The 6119-nt window shown below is 32.6% G+C and overlaps 1 long non-coding RNA gene across 1 annotated transcript; it reads left to right on the top strand.

Moving 5' to 3' along the window:
• Positions 1-1458: 1458 nt before the first annotated feature.
• LOC139482866 (uncharacterized) lies at positions 1459-2967 on the top strand. Its single transcript, XR_011654987.1, has 3 exons — positions 1459-1539; positions 2057-2125; positions 2889-2967. It is a non-coding gene; the product is annotated as an uncharacterized lncRNA (long non-coding RNA).
• The last annotated feature ends 3152 nt before the right edge of the window (positions 2968-6119 follow it).

Here is a 6119-nt window from a genome sequence, read left to right as displayed (position 1 = left end):
AGCGTGGTGTTCGCTGTGAGCCAAGGCTCCGTGTTTAAGGACCTACTGTGATCTATAATGGTTTACTTTAAACAAATTATTACTTTGATGGAAAGTTGTCTCATTCGAACTCATGCACCATCTTCTTATATCTATAAATCTTTAAAATTTCCCCTTATAAATAACTGCTTTCCAGTCCTCCAACTGAACAATCTAAATTTATGAATATAGAAAAGATATATAGATATAGGAAGATGTGGTGTGAGTGCCAATGAGACAACTCTCCATCCAAATAACAATTTAAAAAAAAAGTAAACCATGATTATATGTCAATGTACGGCCTTCAACACGGAGCCTTGGCTCACACCGAACAACAAGCTATAAAGCGCCCCATTACTAGTGTAAAACCATTCAAACGGGAAAACCAACGGTATAATCTATATAAAAAAAAAAACGAGAAACGAGAAACATGTATATAAACAAACGACAACTACTGTACATCAGATTCCTGACTTTGGACAGGTGCAAATATTTGCAGCGGGATTAAACGTTTTAATGGATCCGATGACAAAAGTTTGGAATATGGTAAACAAAATAAAAGGTAAAAATTCTTAAGCCACTGTAAAACATTTGAAAGACGGCAATGATTTATTAACATCTGAAAAGGCTTGGTGGAACTTTTGCGAAATCTTCTTCTTGTAACAACTACAGGGAAGACTTTAAAAAAGTAAAAAAAACAAAAAGAAAAAATTAAATTAAACTTTAAATCAAAATATGGTGAAAATTATAATAAACTATTTTCTCTTGAAGAACTTAAAACATCTGGGACAACATCCCTAATGCGCCTCGAAATGAGGAACTCAAAAGTCACGTGTAAAGAAAAAATCTCTGTGTAGTGATATTGGACATGTTTCTATTTTTAACAAATGACTGAACTTAATTATTTGTGGTGATTAGGAGAGTAGAGGAACATAGAATAAATGTGTTCAAAGTATTAAATTTTCAAAGAACTTATTGTGTTAAAAAGGGGATATTTTACCACAAGGAGCCGCATCACAAAAGGATGTTCGGGGTTTGCTAATTTACGGAAAAAGTAATCTCACTTTGTACCCCGAAAATTTAACCACATATGTGAAAATGTCACAGATTCGAAACGAGCTATCATACATATCCAAGTTTACGATATGGACTGAGCTACATGAAAAAACGTTACCATTACCGCCTATGTAAAAACAATTAAAGATATTGAGCCAATTTACAAAAAGATTAATCAGAAGTTTTCAGAGTGATCTATGGATGTTTCACCTTGTACACCCGGAAAAAGTGTGATGATGGTTAGTATTTTTTTACTTATACCTAGATATCCCGGATGATTTTAGATAACCATTATAGATAAATACCACCAAATACTCAATGAAATTTTCGCTTTTAAAATGCATTACTGGCACGGGGCTGAACACTTTTTAGGCACAATTCTAACTTTGTTTACACCCCCGAGAGATCCGAAAGGAATTTGTTTATGAATTGAAAAAGGCATGAACTAACATAATAGTTTTAGCTGTAAGTAAACATGACACATACAGTCTTTTTTTATGTAATTATCACTCCGGTTTACAGGAATAACTGATAATCAAGGGAGATAACACACTTCATACGAGTAAAGTGAAATACATCATCACATGTGCTTTTATCCAATAATTTGACCCATGGTCAGTAGATATCATATGCAGTTAATAAACAGTTAAACATGTACATGTTTTAAGGAAATCATGAATTATTATTTGTTATGCACACTAGCAAATCACAAGATATTGTCTTTTCTCAGTGAAAAAGGGGAAGGATCAACAAAACTTTTGAAAACAATATTACTGCACCTTTTCAACTATTAAGCTAGTTAGCTAGCACTCATTGCTGCTAATATATACGATTTAAATGAAGGTTGATAAGCCACAAGGGAGAAGCATTTTTCTTTCTTTGCGATAAAACTTTTAAGAATTTGATTTTTGCTCTCTCAATAATACTTATGTATCTAACCAAATAATAACACAGCCTGAGTAATATTTTTGTCTTATTTCAGTTCCAGACATATCATTACTTTTTAACCTGAGATGGCAAACTAGAGGTTTTAAAAAGTCCTGAATAACTGGTTAGCATTTAGTTTTATTTGGCAAGCTCTAAATTGTTTATTTATGGTATTTATGCAATTCAAATTACAGTCGGTATGTTAAAAATATACTGATATGAAAACTGTTGCTATGGTCTTGGCATTAAATGAAAATGCTTGGTTACTGATCTTTTCGACTCCATATTTCAAGTTAAACCTTGCGGCAACTGTTCTTCATGTAACACTGCAAACTATAATTAGCATTATTTTGATATGTCGTTAGTTCATGACGCCATATTACGTGTGATGCCACAATGTTTCCCTTAAAACCTCATGCCGATATCTCACTGATAAAAGATTTTCACTGAAATACATGTAAAAAACATTTTTTCTCAAATAGAATTATGTAAAAGAACAAGTTTTGAAAATTTGCACTTCATTGCACTCTAATTATATGATTCAAATGACTTTTACAGTAGTTTATAGTGGTTTCTACAATATAAAACACAAGGTTTCCACTGGCTAGAATAATTAAGTATTTTGGTGTTTTTTTTATGGAATCTTCATTTTTGCATAATTTCTCTGTCAAAATGCACTTTTAGGCACCAGAAAATTTTATTGAATGCTTTAACAGGGTCTGTGTGTTGTAATTTAAGGTTGCATTTAGATGTTTTGTCCTTCTTTTGACTAGTGAAGGTATACTGGAAGAAATTAATTATGCATACACTTTGTATTCAAAATAAATAAATATAGCGATAAAAGTGTCATTGCCTTATAGTGCTGAAACAACTTTATTTTTTTTCAGAAATGGACAAAAATACACAGATTTATTCAGAATGTCATACCGATGAAGATCACTTAAAAATATTTGGAAAAATCAGAACCTAATGCGCCTCGAAATGAGGAACTCAAAAGTCACGTGTAAAGAAAAAATCTCTGTATTAGTGATATTGGACATGTTTCTATTTTTAACAAATGACTGAACTTAATTATTTGTGGTGATTAGGAAAGTAGAAGAACATAGAATAAATGTGTTAAAACTCTGGAGCTATTGAATGTGTTCAAAGTATTAAATTTTCAACGAACTTATTGTGTTAAAAAGGGGATATTTTACCACAAGGAGCCGCATCACAAAAGGATGTTCGGGGTTTGCTAATTTACGGAAAAAGTAATCTCACTTCGTACCCCGAAAATTTAACCACATATGTGAAAATGTCACAGCTTCGAAACGAGCTATCATACATATCCATGTTTACGTAATGGACTGAGCTACATGAAAAAACGTTACCATTACCGCCTATGTAAAAACAATTAAAGATATTGAGCCATCTCTGTCAAAAGCCCACGATACAGCTTGCGGGCCTGATAATATTCACTACCAACTCTTAAAACACTTGCCAGATTCCTCGCTAGAAGCTCTCTTGCAGCTCATGAATAACATCTAGGAATCTGGTGATTTACCATCAATCTGGAAGCTTGCAACCGCGTGCCTATTCCAAAACCAAGTAAAAATCATACGGATCCTATTAATTATCGACAAATTGCTCTTACCAGTTGTGTCTGTAAAACACTCGAACGGATGGTCAATGATTGCCTTGTTTGGTTCTTGGAATCCAATGGGCTATTAGCCAATATCCAGTGTGGATTCCGACAGGGCCGCAGTACTCTTGATCATCTTGTTCGATTCGAATCATTTGTCCGTAATGGTTTTGCGAAAAATGAACATGTGGTGTCGGTCTTTTTCGACCTTGAGAAGGCCTATGATACTGCATGGAAATATGGTATTTTAAAAGATCTATTTGATATGGGGTTGAAAGGCAATATGCCTAATTTTATTTCTAATTTTCTCTCTAACAGACAATTTAATGTTAGAGTTAATTCGACCATGTCTGATCTGTATGATCAAGAGATGGGTGTCCCTCAGGGCAGTATTTTATCTGTTACATTATTTAGTCTTAAAATCAATAGCCTTGTTGAAGTTTTAAAAAGTAATATTGAAGGTTCATTGTACGTTGATGATTTTTTAATATGTTACAGAGGCAAAAATATGAATAACATAGAAAGACAATTACAATTATGTCTTGGAAGAATTGAAAAATGGGCCTCGGAAAATGGTTTTAAATTTTCCACGTCAAAAACGGTCGGGATGCATTTTTGTAACAAAGGGAAATTGCATCTTGATCCAGAACTCACTTTGTACGGCAACCCATTTAAAATGGTTGATGAAACCAAATTTCTTGGGTTAATTTTCGATAAAAGTTAACCTTTCTACCCCATATCAAAATGTTAAAATCGAGATGTTTAAAAGCTTTAGATATTTTAAAAGTTGTCGGCAGCACTGACTGGGGTGCTGATCGCAACATTTTACTTAATTTATATAGATCTCTAGTTAGATCTAAACTAGATTATGGCTCTATAGTGTATGACTCTGCAAGGAAGTCCTACATACAGATTCTCGATGCTGTGCATCACCAAGGTTTGCGTCTCTGTCTTGGCGCATTTAAAACCTCACCAGTTGAGAGTCTGTATGTAGAGGCTGATGAGCACTCACTCTCTGACAGACGTTTGAAGCTTGTACTTCAATATGCTGTCAAACTAAAAGCCTATTCAGATAATCCTGCCTACAGCTGTGTTTTTAATCCGATTTATGAAGATATTTTTGCAAAACATGAAAATAAAATTCCTCCGTTAGGTAAACCTTTAAAACCACATTTAGCTTCTTTTGATTTAAAAACTGTTGCTCAAGTTAAAATTTGCAAATGTCCTCCATGGGAACTTCCCAAACCAAAAATGATATTTGATCTCAATAACACAATAAAACTAAAATAAATCCTCTTTTAATTCAGCAACACTATGCTGAAATTAAAGCCGATTATCTAGATTTTTCAACTGTCTATACTGATGGATCAAAAGATGGTGACAGAGTTGCATCTGCTGCTGTCTTCAGGGACAGAGCTGTAACTCTCCTTTTGCCATCTGATGCATCCATCTTTACTGTTGAAGCAGAAGCAATAATTTTGGCTTTGAAATTTATTGCTTCTTCAGATAAATCCAAATTTATTATATGTTCGGATTCACTTGCATGCTTACAAGCTATACGAAATACTAAAATTAAAAACCCAACAATTCTCAAAATTTTATATGTAATGAGGAATTTAACAATTCTTCTGAAAGAAATAATATTTCTATGGGTTCCGAGTCATGTTGGAATCCTTGGAAACACAGCTGTAGACCTTGAGGCAAAGAATGCCCTGGGTGACCCTCTATCTAACTGTGATACAATATACTGATTTTAAATCTAATATTAGAGAATATGTTTTTAATATATTGAAAAATAAATGGAGTAAAAAAGATGATTATAAATTGCATGAAATTAAACCTAATTTAGGCAAATCTTTTAATAATATTATGTGCAGAAAAGATCAGTGTGTTATTACTAGATGTCGTGATGGTCATACTAGAATAGCACACGAGTATCTTTTAAAAATTGAAGATGAACCACAATGTGTTCCTTGCAACTGCAAGTATACTATTAAACATGTTTTAATTAATTGTATTGACTTTACTGATATTTGTAAGAAGCATTTCAATGTCAATAATATGTATGATTTATTAAAAAATGTTCCTTTTACAAATATTGTTGCATTTTTAAAAGAAATTGGAATTTATTATAGAATATAAAACTGTTATTATATTTTAATCGTTTTTAATTTTTATCACGTTATTTTACTGTTGATTTTTATTTGTATATAATCAATTTGCTTTAGTCAAGAATTTTAGTATATTGAAGGACGTTTTGTCGTATTTTAAAAATATGCTTTAAATTGTAAAATTATTCGAATTAGCTCTCGCCGCGATTTAGCCTTTTTGTGCTAATGCGGCGTAAAGCAACCAACAATCAATCAATCAATTAAAGTGTAGACTTGATTCATCAAGTTTGCATATGATAATAAAATTAACGGTACCAATTTTCTTGCACCAGATGCAAATTGACTTCGTCCAAAGTTTGATCTTGATTCAATAGATTAAACCTCAA

The sequence above is a fragment of the Mytilus edulis genome, chromosome 7, assembly GCF_963676685.1.
Source record: "Mytilus edulis chromosome 7, xbMytEdul2.2, whole genome shotgun sequence".
Taxonomy (NCBI): Eukaryota; Metazoa; Mollusca; class Bivalvia; order Mytilida; family Mytilidae; genus Mytilus; species Mytilus edulis.
The sequence above is the reverse complement of the archived record's forward strand: the minus strand, read 5'-3'. Positions and strand labels throughout refer to the sequence as shown.